This window comes from Apteryx rowi, unplaced genomic scaffold (genome assembly GCF_003343035.1).
Source record: "Apteryx rowi isolate R43461 unplaced genomic scaffold, aptRow1 scaffold_1, whole genome shotgun sequence".
Lineage (NCBI taxonomy): Eukaryota > Metazoa > Chordata > Aves > Apterygiformes > Apterygidae > Apteryx > Apteryx rowi.
Window position 1 is genome coordinate 7,145,170 of NW_020447196.1, and position 21,198 is coordinate 7,166,367.

Here is a 21,198-nt window from a genome sequence, read left to right on the forward strand (position 1 = left end):
TGTTTTTTCATCAACTGGGTTGTTTTTCACCTCTTTTCTTCTTGGAAATGGAAGACCTATATATTTCACTAAAGATTTATTTTCTATACAGCTTTGGAAAAAACTACAACAACAAACATGCCTAGGCATGAAGCATCAGTCTTTGCAGGGGCCACTGTGTACAATGTTTCTGGGTCTGCTGTGGACAAAACATAGGAACAACCATAGTGAAAAAAACGGTGAGAAGCTCAGTTCTAAATTTTACTGTTGCAACCAGAACCTTTATAAGCTGCCAGTTTTTGCTAGTTACAAAAACAAAGATGGGCTTGTGTGTCTTTGTCTTCTACTGCCTGAAAGTGCTAAGGTGAACAGAGTCTGACACGGGTCATGAAAACCAGTGATTAAAATCCATTGTGATACTTTCTGCAGACTACAGTAAATCCATTGGCTGGTTCAGAATAGAAATCTCACCAAGAATTTGTTTTCACTTACTTTAGTGCAGTGTTTCTCAAACTAAACATTTTAAGTTCCTTAAAAGAAACTCTTGGTATTTTTCTGGAGAGGTTTAATGAAACTTGGGGAAAGTGGAAAATAAGATAAGTTATTTTTAATTAATCAATCTTCATTAGAATATTGCAGAGACTGAACATTCTATAGACGGCAATACTTTGGAGTATCCTCAATATTAATGAGCCACCCAAAAGATAAATTAATATACGACTGTTTGAAACAGAGTAGTACAAAATCCTTTTCCATTTTTTCTTTAAAAAAAGGGGTCAGTGATTCTAACTTCTAGAAAGAATGTATGCATTATGTTTGGTGCATACATTAATCCAAAATTTGATTACAAATATAGTATTTTTCAGCATCTGGATAGTCTTACTTTGTCTCTATTTCCACTTTCATGTACACTGCCATTTTAAAGATAAAATAAAAACCCTACTCCCTCACTTCCAACTGAAACAACATAGTTCTATTCATATTAGACTTTTTCCTGTAAGTAATTGACTGCATTTAATGTATTAGAAACATAAACTGTATAAAAACTTCAGCATATGCTGAAGACAAGGTCTGCCATTTCCCTATCTAGGACAGATCCAGTTTGTTCAAATCCACTGGCTAACAAGCGGGATGGAGTGTTGATGGGAGTGTTCCCTAAGCAGATTTCTAACACCCTCACTTTTTCCTGATGCAAATGAGAAGGTAAAATACAAGGCAGTGTATCATAAGTAAACTGCTATTTCAGTAATATAACTATTATTATACTTCACATTTTTATGGAGCTTTTATTTAAAGTGTAGATTTTAGGATCCAAATTTAGTTACTGGAGTCTTGGATTGCTTTCAGATTGCGATATTTCACTTTAGCCCAACTTTTCACTGCTAAGCCCTTCATTCCAGGAGATTATCCAGAAAGCTGGTAATAATAACTGCTACTTAAATTTTTGGCAAATAATTTGTTGCAGCTGTGGGTGTTCACATGCATCATTAACTGCCTAGACACATTCTGAAAAATTTCCTGTCTTTTTCAAGGTTTTTCATACCTTTTTTGCTATAAGACTTATTAAGCTGAGGTATAAAAAATTCCAAATTCCAGAGTATTTCCCAACCCCCCAGAAAGAAGGATCCAAATGCACCTATTAGAATTCTTAACAGTGGTTAGAAGCAACCATCACTTCTGTTTACAGTACAGGATTATGAATTATATTGAAATATTGTTCAGTTATAGTCATTCTCCAAGATTGCAAAGAGATGGATGGTCTCCAGGGTAAGGTTGTCATAAAAAGGAAAATCAAACCAGCTGAATAATACAATAAGTCTGTGTATCAAGCCAGCTCAACCAAGCAGTGATAAGAACTGTGGCAGCCTTTGAGGAACTGGCTGACAGATTTCATTTGTCTGTGTTCAGATCTTGCCCCAGTGTCATATGTCATATCTTCCCACCATCCCTTTGGTTTTCTACAGGCACCCCTCCAGGTGCTGTCAGGGGATTAGAAGGAGTCTGCCAGTTAAAATGCTTGAATGGATAAGTCAAGAGTACAAGCAAAGAGCCCCTTTCTTTTCTTTTTTTTAGGCCATACAACTGTCACATCTTTTGCATTTGGTTCTGTAATTGGATTTATACAAAGCTTTAAAATACAAATATGTAGCCTCATGTTGAAATAGGACATTTCACATATATGTAAATACAAAAGAACATGGAAAACCAAGATGAATAAGCCCTTTGACAATATCAAGAGTTACCTTTAAAACATATGACTACTGATGCAACATCTGGAACTAGATAATCTGCTGTAACTGATGTCCCACCAATTTCAAACATAAACCCTTGCACACTTGAAAATACGCCACACCAACATAAAAGCTACCATGTGTCAGCCACCATGTCTCAACTGAGGAAATAATTTAAAAAAAGAAAATCCCGCTCTAGTTTCATTTCCTCATAGACCTTCATAATGCATGGATCATTCTTGATCTACACTTATCTAAAATAATTTTTGCATTTCACTCCACTGAGGTGGCTAGTAAAGAGTTATATTTTACACACGTCTAATACAGATTCCTGAGTTAGTTACGAATTAGTTCTGAGGAATAATTCAGATGCCTAGAGTAAGCATCTAGTGACACTTCAGACACCTAAGTATCATATCTGATCTCCAGTTGTCGCTCTAGAAGAGTATGGATCTCCCACATCGTATCTGCCATGGCCATAGTGGATACCATGGTTAAACTAATGTGTTTGAAACAGCACTAGGTATCCGTACTTTGGCACTTGAATCACAAGGTATGCATACACAGCTCTAGTCAGAAGCGATTGTGCTCAGTTTCAGGAAGCGGCACTGGCATGTTAAAGCAAAACTTCAAACAGCGTAATATATGTAGGGCATCACTGTAGCTCTAACACCTACTGTTCTAGCTCAGCAGGAGCAAGGGCTTATCACCAAGAATGACAGATGTCTACATAAGCACATATGTGAAACTGGCTGTTTCCTGAAATTGGCTGTTACCTATCTATGCCATTTCTGGAATGAGAAGGACTAACGACATGCAGAACAAATCTTCCTCAGGAACCTCAGGGCTTCAAGCTTTTTTTCAGAACCTCTGGCAGAAAGGAAACTTCCTTCCCATTTAACACAAATCTCTCTCTCGCAGTCTCACACAAGACATAAAAAACAAAAGAAAAACTTAACATAGCAATCCTACTCGAAAAGGAAGAAATCCTTAATAACATAAATCCTTAATAATTCTGCATAATTTCAGCTTCTAGAATTCTTTTGAATTATTCTATATGCTATCTGTAAACAGATGTAGTTTCATATACATTCAAACAACTTTTGAACGCTGATTCTACTTGCAATGCTTATGTATTTCGAAACCTTAATATAAAGCATACAAACTAAGTAGCAACTTTCTCAAAAAGTATTCTCTGTGAGCACTTGATGAAAAGTAAAGCTAGAAGGTTTAGTCAGGTTCAAATTCTTTGTTTATAGGAGGAATCCTTGGACAATATCAAGACAGTGAATATAACTGAAACAGATTAAAGAACAGTTTAAAATTAAATTTACCTATGTATTTCAGATCAAAATTGAATGTTTTGCATAGCATTGGTGGTTAAGTGCAATAGGTTTCTAATCTCAAGGGAACAGAATTCAAGTCTCACACAATCTATATAAATGAATATTTTTTATTTGGCAAATGCCATTTTACATCAATTGCAATTATAAGACTAATTATTCCCATTTAAGTCCTGGGTTTTTTGCTCACATACACATTTCCTGAAGGAGATGGATAAAGATACAAGGTACATATCCCAAAATTCCTGTAACAAGTGTGGATTATAGGTGAGCTGCAGATCAGGAAAGAGAGGCAACACTGTAACTGTAGAAGAAAAAATCTAAAATTCCATTCCACATCCAGTTCTGATCTAGACTTTTAGCTTTTCATTTGTATTCATTTTAAAATATGCATCTTTGTACTTGGAAGAAAAAAAATCGCACTTGAATGAAAATATCTGGAAAAAAAAGCAAAAAAAATCCCACTAACTCAAGCTCCCCTTAATCAGTAGTGTTCAAGAATAGATGTCAAAAGGCTGTAACACTGTATTGCACTTATCAGTCCGGCCTGATGCCAGAATGCCTCTAGCAATATTGTTTTGACACACTAGTAATGTCTGCAACTTGTTAGCAAGAGTTGTATTAAATCATCTTGTCACCACTTCTGGCTTTTATCAAGTTAAGTTAAACAAATATACCACTTAAAGTAGAAAATATTGTTTTGCAGTAAAATAAATCTGGATGCAACATCTCTGAAATCCCATTTTCTACAGTTGTGGATAGATTTGGGTGTGGAAGACAGAATAAGGGGCAAGCACTTTTGTTTATTACAAAAAAAAATGGTGAAATTAAATTATTTTTCACCACCGAACTTTAAAAGTGTCACCTTTTAAAGAAAGTTGAGTTCAACCAAAAGGAGGAAGAAAAATAGGTGGTGGTGCTAAGTTTTTTTAACACCAAAAAAGTGCTGAACTTTCTACAAGACAGACATTTTTGAAGTTTGTATTTGGTACCATCAGACATACTTCTAAATTTGGCATCTTTAATACTTCAGGGCACAAAATTAAGGAAAAATCAAATGTAATAACGGAGTCAAAGAAAGTATATTAAGGATGGCACAAAAGAATCACGTGGTAGTAAAAGATGAACTGATGGCACGACACATATTGCTGTCAATATGGTTCAAACATTAGAAAAACTTAATTCATCAGAGAAGAGGTGTCCTGACTAATGTAGCTTAAGATAAGAAGCACAGAGTCTCTTGAATGAATGTACATGTCCTGGCATTTGTGAATTAGGTTTAATTACACTTCCAAAACTGAAATCTGTAGAACAATGGAACAAGCAGATTGAAAAAAATACCTCCCAAGTGTAAAAACTTTTTTGAAGAGCTTGGAGTCAGAATAGCAAATCTCTGTATGTCAGTCCCTTGTGCCAGAAGCACAGCCAAGAATAAAAACACAAATAAAGTACTTCAGCATCCTGGCCCTCTGTCTGTAGCAGTAGTCACGAGAGGGTTACTACACCTGAGTACATGGCACCATGACTCCGACCTATTAGAGTGGCAACTCTAACTTGGTATCTTGGGAAGAGCAGTATTAGTTTTGCACTGTTTTGAGAAGGACTGTATCTTAGTTTCTTAGAAATCAGTGGTAAAAATCCTGCCAACACCTGGATCTCATTTCCAGTGTTTTTTTTGGCTTTCTGAAGGCAAACAGAAAAAGAGAAGATGGGAGCAGAGGGCAATAAAACAAGCAACAATGCTGGACTCCCACTTTGAGGTTTGAATCAATTCTGTAAGAGAAAACAGTTGCCACTTTCCCTCAGTGAACTTCATGGCAGACTAGTTGTAAATTCAGCAAACACTGTGCAAAGAACAGACATTTGATTCCCTCAAAGACCTTCTGTTACACAAATTTGTAATAAGAAATTTCTAGAAAATTTCAGCAGTTTCTAGCTAAAATACCTGAAAAATATCCTGACACCTGTCTGTACATTCTCTTCACTAAAATGAATGTCATTACAATAGCAGTTTAAATAGTGTCCAAGACTTTTAAAATTTTCAGCTTCACTAAATACTCTTAATTCTAGATTTAGTTTACTAATAAATATCCTGATAAGAAATGGAAATTGACTGCTTATTTATCAACTATTGTTTACTTTCCTAAACTATATTAATCTATTTTTGACAAAGTTGGCAAAAATGGATTGTGCTACATCTCACAGGGACATCAGACTGCTAGATGGAAAAATCCCAAACTGGGAAAGAAAGAATAAGATGCACGGCCATTTTCAAGCAAACTTGATAAAGAGAAATGTAGCAGAACTACGTCTCCTAGCCCTGAACTTAAGGTATCTGGGTCAAGATGAACCTTCCTAAACTTTCAGAAGACAGGGAAAGTTAACATAACTCTCAGGTGAACAGGCCTCTGTATGTTCTTTTGGGTGAATAAACAGTACCATTGTTTTGAATGAACCGCTATGAGTCACTTGAATTAGCAAAAGTTCCCAGTGGAAACTGTCCTACTCATGGCAAATTCAGCTGGGATTGTCATGTAAGCACATTTTTAAAAGAGAACCAGAGGATTCGGGCTAAAAATGATTAATCCCAGTGTTCCTTCAGAGCAGGAAAGACAGCAATGTTCCTATAGCGGAGCACTTAAAAGAAACTGAACAATGTCTCTGCGGTAATCATGATCTCCATCCATAAACAGTAACACATGTTCCTACATAAAAGTAGACTTATATTTTCTAAAACTTTACAATTACCAGTGTAGTTTTACACTAATCCAACTTTGTTTTCCCAGCTAGACCCCTCTAATCAAAATCTTGATTCTGAAGCTGATTGCCTCACATGTGAAGATAAGCCAACTAACCAATTAAATCAGTGTAAACTCCTCCACTTCTCCTTCCAAAACCCCCCCCCAAATCTGCATAAATGCATAGAAGAACATTGCAAAATGCTCTTTGACCCCACAACTAGGCTAAATGATTTATTTTTAAGATCTAAGTAAAATAACACCAGAAATTTTATTGATTTGTTACTCTTCTTCAAAATCTATGAATTATCTCAGTAAAGTACAGGTGGACATACTTTGTGCCTTAGCTGATTACTTCTCATCGCAGTTCTGCAAGACCTTGAGAGTATCTTGACTACTGCAGCATCAGTAAAGCTCTTAAAAGTTTCAGATCTCAATGAATTTACTAAATCTTTTGGATTTTTGGTAAGTCCACAATTACATACTTCTGGCCTTCTCTTTCTGGGATTTACAGCAAATGCCACATTCCTCACCTTAAATATTCCCTTGTTGCAAAGAGAAGTCAAAGCATGTGTCAAGAGGTGATGTCAGCCTTGTCTGTCACTCAGGCATTTAGCAAGATTGCTGGGCTCTTTGCAGTGTTATCTCTGCGTGGTTTGCTGTAATACAGGTGGAGACCAAAGAGGCTGCCTGATTCCCAAGTGCATATGCACTAACGGGTAGGATTTACTGTGACGAATGACAACATTCTTTCCCCTCTATTCTTCTCTTTACACTAATTCTGAAGAAGGTCTGGGGTTCAGTTTGCTGCTTCTCTGCTCCAAAAAGTACTAGGTAAATTATTGTTTGTTGTTTTTTTTCCAACATTCAGCATTAACACAGTGGTATTCCTCACATTTCAGTGAGTTCTATCTTTAGTTAATTCCTTAGAGCACTTCTGCTCATATACTGTCAGATAACAGCACAGAATAGCTTTATCTGGGTAAGGTAGGTAGAATAAAGGGAAAATCTGCTTCACCATAACCAGCTAAAAGGTGCTGATTAAATAAGGAATTTAGTCAAGAATTCCAGACACGCAACCTTATCCATCTCTATTCACTCCTCTTAAATTACCTAAATTACCTTTATTTAGGGATAAAAAATGTGATTCTCAAGGAGCCTCAGTGCTACTTCACATAAGTTAAAGAACAAGTCTAAGTGCTAACTCACAGATATTACAAATTTAGAACCTTAAGTCAATCTGTATCTATATGGGAAATAAAATTATTTGTGTAACTGCAAACAAAAGACAAGGACAGAAATTTTGATTGAAGTCTAAAGGGATTTTCCATAGGCTAAAGCAACATTTATTACAAGATCCTATATAATTAAGATCAAGTCCAAAATTTGCCCAAACCCAGTGAAATATTTAATTGGATAGAGAAAATTATTTCAGAGCCAATGCAACCATGGGGTACTCTGCACGTCTCCTTTGACTATGCAGACAATCCTTTATTTTCCAGTTTTATAAAAGAAATGGACATTGCAAGTCTTATTGACATGTTTTGGAATGAAGTTTTACAAAAGCTAAGATTAATATTTCTGTGACAATAGAAAGTCAGTCATCTGCCTTTGGTGGCAGATAGCTAGAATATGCTTCTTTTTTCTCTAAATAAAATCTGTTTATGCAAAAATAAAGAAGAAATGCTCCACTGGTTCATTTGAGTACAGAAATTAAAAGGAACAGTAGTTCTTTTAATATTAGTCMAAACTATGAAGTATGAGATTGCATTTAGAAAGGGAGGAGTGGGTCAAATTTAAATAGTTAATTATCTACAACAAAGAAACAGAGAAAGAACTCAGAACTATTCTCATATAACATCGTATGTCTTGAAATGTAAGTCTAAATACTTGAGTGTGTACCCCTCAAAAAAAAAGAAATGGGATTTTTCCCACTGACTTCAGCTGGCATTGAATCAATCCTCAAAATGACTGTTTTTAAAAAAGAAAATAGTAGAAGAACATTAGGAAAGGTATATCGTAACTTTTTACACTAATTTCAAGTTGTTGACTTGCTAACCAGTATTTATTTTATCTGGCTAATTTTAAGATGTATGAAACCAGAAATGTCTCTTCTCCCACCCCTTTCCTCTGCAAATATGTGGAACAATTTTGAAATGCAGTACAGAGAATTTTCATTAACAAAGAGATTTCTAAGGTATGTTAGAAAACTCTCCAAGGGGAGCTTAGTAAATGCTGCCCTGTATTTAATAATAAATATTGATTATTTAACAGCCAGCCTTCTAGATGCTGAAATGGCAAGAACACTGTTGGCAGCAAATCAACAGAGGTGGAACTCTCTACACTGAGTATAAAAAAAAGTTAAGTATAGTAATCTTGGGAAACATTTTATTTCTCTAAGTACAATTCCTCAGCCCACACAGTTTGTTTTTTTTTCTTCCTTTTTATTATTTCCTGGTCAGCAAATTCTCATTGTGTTGATCTACTGTTATGCTTCAGTTAGCGCTTGTTTCCAAACAACCCTTCACTTTAGAAAATGGTTAACTTTAACAAATGAGGAGATATATGTGGATGTGTGTGTGTACATATATATGTATATATTTATGTATATATCTCAAATGGTTAGAAAATAATTTGGATGATTCACTTAACAGCCACTCCATTTCAGCTTATCTCAGATAATTCTTGTACATTAGGAAAAGAAGCATGTGCTTAAAATTATTACTCAAAATTCTGCAAAGAATATTATTTTTTATTTCTTTGTTGTTGTTTTATGATGAGAAGGAGTTTAGAGATTCTTTAATTACTTGAAGGCACTGTATTCTGAAAACTGCTCTAGTGTTTGTAGTAGTAAGGAAAGCTGATTCTTTAATTTGATAAAATCACAGAAACATTTTGGTTGGAAGGGATCTCTGCCAGTTATCCAGTCTAACCTCCTGCCCAAAGTAGGGCCAACTTCCAAGTCAGTAAGTCAGATTTTATTGGTAAAAGTCTCATATGTTCTGGAATAATGTGAACAGAAAATCTCAAAAGAAATTCCTGTTAAAGTGGCTTCATCTAGAGTCCTTTTTGCCACATATAGAGATTGTGTATGTACAACAGAACTAGAAAACTGCACTGGCTAAAACTGTAGCTCCTTTGATGCTTCTTAGCATTTTATTGTTCAAGTAAGTAGATGGGAGTTGCTCATTATGTTGTGTTTATAAAGTAACTGAAATAAAGAATTTTTAAATCTAAGCCAAAATGTCTTAAAAAATAAAAGTATTACAGAAACTGAATTCAGAGACGCTATGCATCATCACCTTTTCTCTGAGTTTTAGAAACTCTGATCTCTACAGAGTGTTGTAGCCACTCCAAAATCTGAGGAAGAAGTCCATGAAACTGAAATTAGAAAGACTGACAAACTTACTGCACAACAGGTTTGCTCAAGCTTCATGCATACACCCAGAGTACATCTCAAATGAGATGCACACCTCTAATTTCTTCTTAACACCCATTCAGTACTGAAACCATTTGCAATTCTGCAAATGACACTATCAAACAGTCAGGTAAATTGAAGCAATTATCCATTCAGTCTTAAGTACTGCACACACTGATGCACATTTGCTTTCTGATGAGATGGGAATGGTCTTTCTCCTGAAAAAAAGGCAGATTATTGAGAAAGTCTGTAGATTCAGCTTATTTAATCCTTGAGGAAATCATAATATTCAAAGTTAGTGCTGTAACATTCTTTTAAAGTAGACTAGAAATATCTGTGAAGAATACATTAGCATACAAAAATACTTGGCCTGGAATCCCTGAAGAGAGACAATAATTAATCATTAGAAACAAATCTTGAAACTTATTAAGCATCAGACTGAGGCTATCATATCTTAGACAGAAACACAGGTGAGGAATGCCACAAAGCACAGCATGAATCATGGTAACAATAGGCTAGGGATACTCAGCACAGATACCTCTGTACACAGCTTACATGAATACTATACATAATAATGACAATTAATAATGCAAGGAATAATGCACTCAATTGACAAATAAGAGCTGTCCTCTGTGACCTGCAAACTTTATTTCTGAAAACAAGCCTGTTAAAGTCAACCTGAGCACTTTCACAAGCAAGGATTCTCTAAGCTTCTGTGGTAAGTATCTATGCATTACCCAGTAAAACTGATTAATAGGATGTTTTTTCATTTTGAGAAAGACTTTCAGTCTGCTTTCTTTTGATCTTTTTTAAGAGTCTCACACTAATGATGGGAATCTTATTTCCTGTATTTATTATAAAGCTGGTATTAGCTATGTGTTTTAATTAAACCTTTCAGATGTATTAGGTAAGGGCACAAATAGATTTAAATGTATTAACTAGCTCTTATTTGAAAAGTTTCATCATTTTACACTTTGTTCCTAGCACATGAGTGCACAGATAATGGAACCGTGGCTAAAAACTTTTCAGATAGGAGCAGCATTCCAAAAGCCTGCAGAAGAGGAGGAGGAGATAATTTTGATAAGAGAGTTACAGCAGAGACTGCAGTTCTTTTTCAAAATCCTCTGCTGCATGAATCTTCTCAACTTTCTCCAGTCTATGCAGGGTTTCACTCCCTCGTCTGATCTTCGCATTCAGTAGAGCATGAATACTAGGCTAGCAAGGACTTGTATTTTTCAATCATTTAACACTTGTACCAGCTGATTATAACTGACTCTGTGCTTAGGATTTTAGGAAGAAAGTCAGCCTCCCATAAGAAAACCAAAAATGCTGTTGGCAAAACCAAAAAAAGCTATTCAAATGTATGTGACATTAGACCTGAGCATATTTTTTTGTCAAAATTAGTGAAAATTTGAACTTAAATTAAGACTGAAATTTTTTACTTCATTTCAAATTAACCTATGTATTTTTTAGTTTGGTACTTGGGAAAACTAGGTTTGTGTGACTCCATTTTTTGTGTTCTGTTTTAATTTTTGATTCTTTTGGCAATTTGAACCAAATTTGACAACGGAGAAGTCTCAAAGAGAATTCAGTCCTCACACTTAAAAACTGAATGTGTGGATGGGGGGAAGGAAAGAAGCCTTGTAATGGATCTTGTTGATGAAAAGGCTTCTGTCACAAAGCAAGACCCCGAATAAATATGAAAAGTCTCAATTAATTTTAGTGCTTCCTTAAATGCAAAGTTACCCTGGAAGATGAAAATCCATAGGAAAGCAGGTGTCAGCTCTGGGGGCTTAGAGACACTTGCTTTTTGTTTATAAATTAATGTATTTTTTTTAAAGGAAAAAGCCCTATTTTAGAGAAAATTAAACCAGAAACTAAATCAAACCCAAACTCCAGTGTTTCTGGTTCATCATAATTAATTTTCCTGAGGATTTTTGTTTTATTAAAAGCAGAAAAACTATTTATACTTAGTTACCAAACTAAAAGCCTAAAATGACTTCACCTTTCCACCTCAAATCAACTGGCTTGTGAAAAGTATATTAATAATTATCTAGCCTTGGTCAGTCCTGGACATCGTGATAGTTGTTCATTTGTCTGTTACCCCTAACTAAAGCTATGAAAACACTCTGTGAGTATAAAGGACTTAAAACAAGCAAACAAACCTAAATTTCTACTCCTTTACTTTTCTGAGTTTACTTCCTTTTTGAAATGAGTCTCATTTATCATGTACTTGCCTTCATCAGTGGTGTTCTAACTTTGGTTAAGCTGTCAATAAAAATTGACATGGGGTGGAGACAGGGAAAGAAATCAATAAGCCTCTAGATGGATTAACAAGGCGTGGTATCATTTCTTGGGTTTTGTATGACTTTTTCATCATCTTGCCAAACCTCTCAGAAAATACTTTATCTGCTCATTAGCTCAGTGTTCTGTGGAGTCAAGCACTTCCCTTGCAATAAAATTTGACAGTATCTTCTGTGACAGAAGGTAGTAAGAAAGAGGCGATATATTGGTACAAATCAAGATTTCACTTAGATCTGGAAAGATGAGCTGAGCTATGATCATTAGAGCTATGATCATCAGGATAAATACAGGAAATTTGAATCTCCTTGTTTGGTTGTGTGCACTTCCATTTGTCTTTTGATTAACCTGTCTGCTTTCCACTTTTGTTATCTGCACTTCGCTACTGTGAACAGCATAATGTGTTTTCCAAGAGAAAGGCAATGAATAACTTAACCCACATCCCTCTTAAAAAAACGTTGGTGCACGTAACACATTGTTTTTAAGCCATTAGGAACCAAAATGTAATTACCAAGTTTTTCCTAACCTCTGACAATAGCTCCCTTGGTTGCTGTTCCACAGAACTAGGTATTTATGAGTCTTAGGGCACCCATAATATGTTTCTTTCATATCTCTAAACTAGTGTAGGTTGCCATCACAATTTTTTTCTTTACATCTTAACATTTTCCAGAAAAAAACAGACATAGCTAATGACACCAAAATTCACACTGCCCACAGTGAAGCCTGCTCAGTTGAGTAGCCCGTTATTCCTTCCTTCAAATCCGCTGGCAGAGGGCTAAGTATTTGCTTCATTTCCTGAGCTCTGCTCAGTAACAAATCATAATGGGGGGGGGGGGAGAGAAATGTTACTTTTAAAGTAAACGATTGCGCAAAGTCCTTTCTTTGGTGTTTTTAATCATGCCAATTGCTGTAAATATTTTATCTCTTCATAGGCTAAAGTAGGTAGCAGACTTGATTTTGCAGAAGTGATGAGGTCACCAAAGGGTAAGTTGAAAAAAAACATAACTTGCCACATTTGGATGTAGTGACCTTTATATGAATATATTCACAGAATTTCTTGCACTAACCCAACTCGAAACCTTGTTGTTGATACATTGTGGTCTGAAAATACATATGACAGAATGTTTTCTTAACTACAACAGCACATAAGGATGTAAGGCCAGATCTGCAAACATATTTAACAGTTTAATACCCGTAGGTTTCAAGGGTTTGACTGAGAAGTTTAAATATTACGTTATTATTTCAACAGGAGTCAAACGTCTGACTACTTTGGTGGATTCAGGGYTATTCTTAGATTTCCTTCTGTGTGCATGGTATTTTTTAGCATGCTCTCTTGACTCCCCGTCTTTAGCCATTTTGGAATAATACATTACTTAGTTTTCAAAGACAGGCAAAAGCAATAGTTAATAGGCTGCTAAACCTCCAGGACAGCTAACCAGAATTCCAATGTTTCCTTTCACAGGTAACTGTAGAGTCAACAAAGGGACTCTACAGTTGCCCTATGCCACTACTGAAAGAACTTAAATAGATTAATTTTAGGTAAATAATACAGTCATCTACAAAATTGTAAACAACTTGGCAATGATGAACAGACAATAATTAAGCTGAATTTGATGCTATTTGTAAAGACTCCGGAAGATATTCTAAAACTGAAAATATTATTATTAGATGTTAATATTCAATTGCTATGTTAATGTGTCATCTTTTAAAATTAACTTTTATTATTCAAAAATACATAACAAATGGGTCAGAGTCTTTTTTTAATAGCCCATAAACATGACATGAACATGGTTTTGCCTTTCAATTTTTTTCCCAGACACTTCAAATGAATTTATTTATTTAAAAGAGATGTCAAGAGAGTAGATTATAATTCAATGGAAATATCTGTTACCAGCTGGAATCCGTCTAATCTCCCAGTTACATGGAAGCACACATTCTTTTGTTCTTACTAACTCTGACATTTTATATTTTAAGGATAGGAAAATCTAGTTTGTTATTCCTATTAACAACTCTGTACCTGTACAATTCTACTGACTTTGACAGAGTCATTCCCACTTTACACCAGCACAAATGAGAGAACAAGGTGGATTCAGGGACTTTTGATGTCTTTAAGGTCTGATACAGTCAATTACTAACCAGGCAGCGGGGCAGGAAACAGGCCATTCCAAAGCCATTTAGACATGTCAGCACTCACTTACCCATGATCTCTCAGACGGACTTGCTGACCTAGGCATAACCCTCTGTTAATGAGACTATCCACTTTTGACTGCTTAGATATGATCCTTCTCTTTGATGTGGCAGATACAAAGAACGGTTATTTTATGCATACTTAAAGGCAAGGCATATACTAATATAAGACAAAACATATTTTCCAAGAAATATATTCCAAGAAATATATTTATTGATTCAACATGTGAAACTGTCCTCTGTTTAATCTGTGCTTAAACCTAGAACTAGTCACAAAATTTGACTGAACTTAAAATGCAGAGTAACACATACATCTGACTATGAAAAGAAGGAAGTTTCTTCATATCTAGTCCTTGAAAATACTCCCTCTTTTTTTTTTATTAAACTGTTTCATGCAATGAGAAATTAAGCCATCATGATCTTTGAAGACCTTTGATTTTGTTTATTTGGATTCCCCTTAATGAATCTTTTTTTCAAGTCCTTAGCATCTTTTTGTTTTATTTTTGGTCTCTTAGACACTGGTAAACTGAAACTTCAGAGTAAATTGTCCATTAGTCTTCTAAACACAGCAGATAATAAGTGAGATCTGAGCTGCTAAAACAGACAGTTTCAAATGACTTCTAAATAATTGTAGACTACAGAGTTCACGATATAGCATTATTATAAAATTTATCCTTTTTCTTTTTATGGTGATCTAAAGTTGTCTTCTTATACATTAGTAGAAGAATCAGTTTGGATTAGAAATCGCTATTTGTTACTGACTGTTCTGAACCCAGAAGTTTTGATTTAGAACTAAGAAAGTCAGATTTTTGTCTTTCTATATGCTTGGTGACCTTTACTGACAGAGCAGCTGGGACTGAATGTGGAGAACAGTATCGTGGCAGAAGGGTGAACACCTCTATCAAGTGGTGATTTGATCTAAGTAAAATCACACTTTTCCCATCGGATTTCTCTCTGAGGGGGATTTGACAGACCAGAGAAACCATGCAGTGCAAAATGAATTCTATAGCTCTATAGCTACTTGAAACCTGCTAAATTTAAACTCTGAAAATGGACAAGTTTTTTTTTTTTTTTTTTTTTAATCAAGAACCACTGGCAATGCAAGCTACTGTGATATATATTGAAGAGAATTAAAGTATGTGAATGCTCAGGAAGCCAAAGTGCTATGAGGGAATAAAATAATTCTGTATTGCTTAGGCGGTTTTCTCAAAACATTAAAGGCCTGATCCCTTTCAGTCCCAATTCTACACACCACTGAATACAGGAGTGCAAAGTTCATATACACTATGCGCCCCTGCTCAGCTTGGCTTGGATGTACTGTACCAAAAAAACAGCTGTATTGTGTAAAGTTTGGATCTCAGGGCTCACACTAACAGATAGAATCTGCACTTGCTGAACTACCTAAGAATTTTAAATAATGCAAATACCCCAAGCATTTGGGAACAGCAGCTTGGGAAGTTCAGCTTGGCCTGGGTTTGCAAGCTACCGGATAAAATGAAAAAAGCTTCAACAGTCCCAACTTGGCAAGCCCTGTACAAAGTGTTCCTTTTTGTACTTAAGTGTAATTAGGAAATTAAATTGTAAATAGGAATGTGTTAACATCTGAAACACAGCACAACAACAAAAAAGGGCAAATAATTCAAGATTSTTTCCTTGCAAGAACATCCCTTTTCCATGTTAACAATGATGTTCAAGTATTTTAATGCTTTTCTTTCTACCCCTTTTTTCCAATAATACCTATCAAAATACTGACTATTAAAGCAGCTAGGGAGAAGCAAGGAACAGAGCTATGGGGAGAAGGAAGAGAGTAAATTTAGAATGTCCCTTTCCTGTGAAACTTATCTGTTTCACCTTCACAATAATAGGAAAAAAAAAAAAGTGATTTCTAAAGGCATCAATAACCTAACTCCCATTTTTTGTCCTTTGTTGCCCTCTCAATCCCTTGACTTCATGGCAGGCTGTGATATTAACTGTCTCACTGCAAGACACAAAATAAGAGGGCYGTCAGATTGACATGCATCTAAAAGCAATAGTTTACTATTAAATGAAAGACCTTCCTCCAACAATCAAAAATGTTTCCTCTTTTTGTTGGGTTGTGTTTTCTATTGTTTTACTTGCTGATGCATACTGATGAAGGGTGACAAGGGGAGAAACATTTCTAACTGTGTATCAAATCCAAACATTCGCAGTGTTTGTGCTCAGGCTGCATAGCTGTGGAATACAAAGAAGCCATGAATCTCTCACACAGCCGTTCTGCCCCCAGCACAGAAACAGCATCAGTGATTCCACCCAGGCAAACTGTTGAACATAGCAGGCTTACATCAGCTGCTTTCTGAAATGTAACAGTTCTGCAAGAAGAGCAGCAGGTCCATTGTTCAAAAACCTCCTGCCTCATTATGAGAATTACGGCAGGTAGCTCACTTGGGCCTTCTTTGGTCCTTTGATGTCAGTATATATAATATTGTCATATATATAATATTGGTATCGTCAGTATATATAATATTAGTATATATAATAATAGTATATTAAATATAGTGGTAGGTAAGGTAAAATGCTCCTCAGCACTGTTACAGTGAAGCATCATTGCTCCTTGTGCTCTGTGTTGATCATCTTAACACATGACAAACATATATCAGACCAAAGGCATGAGAGGCATTTTTGGAAAAAAAAAAATGGGGAAAGAGAGGATGGGGAAAGAGAGCTCTTGCCAGAGGCTGCAAGGCAATCTCCGCTCAAACTGAGCAGAAGAAGAATAAGAAGGATGAATTCCCCAGGGAGGGGCAGGACAAGGAGAGAGTACAGCAGTGGTTTGGGAAACACAGCACCTACCAAGTGGAACTATTCAAGTTTTTTTCATTATCTTCAGTATCTTGTAAAGCAACACCAGCATCCCCGCTAATGAGATCTTCATCAAATATACTTTGAATGAATGGGAACCCATCTCATTTAATCCACTATTTACACCAAGCCAGTTTCTCTTTAGAACCAGGAGCAACTGAAGCATTAAAGAAGAACAGATCTGGTGAATGGATCTGAAATTTCAGCACACGCCCTATATTTGGGCTTGGAAAGTATGTATGATGAAGCTGCACTATTGTGTTCAGGGCCTCCAAAAAACATTTGTAGCTGCCACTTTCAGTTTAGTCCCCTTTTCTGTTATTTTCAGGATGTTTGATGATATGGCAGCCATATATATTTCTAGTGTCACGTATGCACATAAAAAGTGAAAGATGTATTCCTTTAGTAAGGAAACTTAGGTTTATACACTGTAATTGTTTCTTCCATGGCACATAGGCTCTGAAACATTGGCACCTAGGGAAGTCATTATTGAAGCAATCAAGTAGGATTTGTGAAGACAATTAAGTTAAATGTTTTACTGCTACTTCAAGATTTCTATTTATTAAAGAAAAACACCCTAGCAATCCCAGTGATTTGGTTAGCTAAGGGTGCAAGGGAAGGAGAATATATGTATCAAATGTTTAAAAAGACAGAGACCACAAAAAAAATCAACCTTAAAAATTCAGAAGTGTGAAAATATAATTAGAAGTTTTAAGATTATCAGGCTGAATCTTTCATCATTCAGTCATATTTCTGCCTAATAATTCAATCTCTTTACTGCCCCTGAAGTAGTTAAAAGGCAATTAAACCAGCCTCCTCTACCTGTGAACAATGAAACCACATTGTAATATTTTCAGTTTGTTGTCTGACCTTTACAGGAATTTCTGCTTAGTAGTTTTTCTTCTTAGCTTGAAATTGCTACTGACTTTTCAAAAGATGAATAGTCAGCTGCCTTGTAAAGGGTTTTGCAGAGATAAATTGGGATGAGGTTATCTCTAGACAACTTCTTCTCAGATTAGGTCACCCACTTTCTTCTGTCTCAAAAGATTCCTTCAATCTTACTAGAGCAGGAGAAAAGTCTTTTTCTGTGATAAGTATTTATTGTCTTCAGGTGCTATAGAAATTAAACATTAGGTGCCCATGAAGGACAGGAGCTCATGGACCAAAACTATTTTTTTTTAAGAAAATGCTCATGACGGCGAAATTAATTCAACAAATTATGCAGAAGACAGGACTGTCTAGGAGTTTCTGCTTTCAGATAATAGCAATAATAATGATTTATTAGCACTTTCTATGTACTCAGTACGCAAAAAGTAAGGCTGAGGAGTTTCTGCAGATATGTTTGGTCAGTCTGTGGGCAGTATAATGGTGAATTCTTTGGGAAGTACAGGGAGAGATGACACTGCTTTTGCAACCTAGAAACCTGAAATAGAATCTTTAAGTGACCGTGCTTAAAATTAACAAAATCGTAATGCCATGTTCTTCTTTTGTGTGAGTACAGCACTAAGTCCTGGTTCTTAACTATGTGAACAGAGAAAGAGATAAAACTGATAGACCTTGTCAATTTAGGCACAGACTATTAAGAATAATAATGCAGTACATGTTGTATTTACCATGAATTTGTCATAATATAAACTGTGAGAAGTTTGAAACTCATATGAAACTCTCTTCCAAACACTACCAAAATGCGTCCCTTTCCTTAAAATGCTTTACATACAGTGAATTTTCATAGCAAAACTTACTCTCTTGCACACACAAACTCCATGGATACATACTTGAATTATATAAGCAGAAATAAGATTGTACATACTTGTGAATTGCAACTGGAATTTTGGTAATTATAGGATCACATGAAAGAGAAGCTTATATAATAGAGACTACAACAAGGTGAGCAGCAGGTATTACTAGGATTTTTTTCTTCTTTCATTTTAGAATTGTTTTGATTCTTTGAAGGCAGAGCAATAATATTATATACTGTAAGTAACTAATTATGTTACCTTTCCTGGTATCATGTAAATTATTGTTCTTCCTGACACCTGTAACATCAGGCCTGGTTATCTGATAACAAGAACGGCCTGTGAGATTACATTGATTATCATCTCACTCCATTTAAGTAAAAAAGCAATACTGTCAAAATCCCCCATCTCTGCAAGGTGAACTTGGTAATCACCACAGTGTGTGCTAAACCTTTTCAAGATAGTTTGATAGTAAATTATGGAGACATCTATATTTTTCACTTTTTTGGACAGTAAATTTACATTTGCTATAAATGTAAATCTTACTCAGATGTGAGTAATTTTACTGCAGTATGGCATAGAGTATTTACTGCTCCAGTAAAGCTTCACTTGACTTTTTTAGTCACTCAGAAGTAGTTCGCATGGCATGTAACTGATGCAATCATATCCGTGTGAAAAGAAATGAGGCAATGACAAAGGCTGATGCCTAGCATACCATCCTTCACTGGGGAAGTAACCAGCTAAAAAGAGGCATTCCCATAAAACTGAACTTACATTTGCTTAATATCTGAACCCAGCTTGCATGTGGAAGCAGCTAATATGCATAGGGGAAACTGGCAGTCTGCAAAATGTGTACTGTGCAATCGGGTCTTGCAGATGTGCAGGAAGTATATGAACAGTTTTGAAAATGTAAGTCCAACCCCCTTTTCTCCAAGTGATGTTCAGTATTGAAATATTACTGGATATTACAAAACTAGACTGTGAAAGTCCCTGTTGATATAAGATACCACAGGAAGATGAACAGAGCAGCAGAATATAGGGAATGGCCCAAGATAGAGACAGTGAACTCAGCAGTGCTTGATCAGCTGACCTGGGAATACCTTGCCTTGAGAGATCCAGTACCGCACAGAGGTGAGAAAGCGGTCACGTAGAATTGCATAGAGGTGATGCAAGTGCAACTGATAAGTAAGATGGGAAAGGGGCTATTTTCACCTCTCTTCATCCTGGCTGGTGGAGAATTCTACCATCTAAAATTTGTTTAAAGTATCTTTTTTCATTTACTAATATTTTCATCCTGAAAATTGCAAGTCTTGATATCCAAGAGATACGTGATGTTGCCTCATGTAATTCATTCTAGATACTTACTCAGGTGAAGACGCTATATGGGTTAAAGCTATCAACTCAGTTTATGGCTTCCAGAGGCTGTTGTATTATTCTCAGTTTATGACTTAAATGAAAACATATAACTAGTACAGTTAGAAAAATTCACCTCAATGTAGTCTTCTCAAAATATATTTGTATGGTGCTTGCAATTTACTCTATAATCTGCTTTTTCTTAAGGGCCCTGCTATTTCCTTTATTGAGTTTTGTGTACTATATGCCATCACTTCATAGCACATAAAAATATCACCAAGAAAAAATTAGAACAGTGTAAATAATAAGCTTAGGAATGTGTCTTGTTATTTATAATAAGGCACCTTGTGAATTTTCACCTGGGCTAGATATCTATCTCACTTCAGCAGATGTTGCTGATCCTCCTAGGGATGTTCTAACCTTCACTGTTTTATTTTCTCACTGAGTAACCAGATGCCAAGCCACAGAAATATCAAATTCTGGTGGAATGCATGTCTACTTCAGACATCAGAATACAAATTAGAACAACTAATCTATACCAGCAGGGCATAATTAAAGATTCAAGATGCAGGCAAAACCCCCACTGATATCTACTTTGCAGTTCTTCTGAACATATAACCCATTTAGGAAGAATGGTTTTGAGATCTAAAGTCTATTCCTGACTCTGTCCCTGACTTTCTGAGTGACTTTCCCTTTATTTTTATTAACTGTCAAATGGGTTTAATAGAAAGTTAGAAAAAGTATGGACAAATGCAACAAGTATGGAACAGCTTCCACATGAGGAGAAATTAAATAGGCTACAAATCTTCATAAAGAAATGACTCAGAGGGGAATATAACGGGGATCTGAAAGTTTCTAGGGAAAGACAAACAGAATATGGATGTATATTCTTYATGAAAACACAGGAACTGGAGTTCACTCTGTGAAATCATCAGGCAGCCTGTTTAGAACAAATAAAATCCAGTACTCTTTCATGCAACCAAAGCACTTGCCACATAAAGCCATGAACATAAAAGGTTATACGAGTTCAAAGAGGGATTAGAAAAATTCAGGGAAGATAGGTTTTAGTTATTA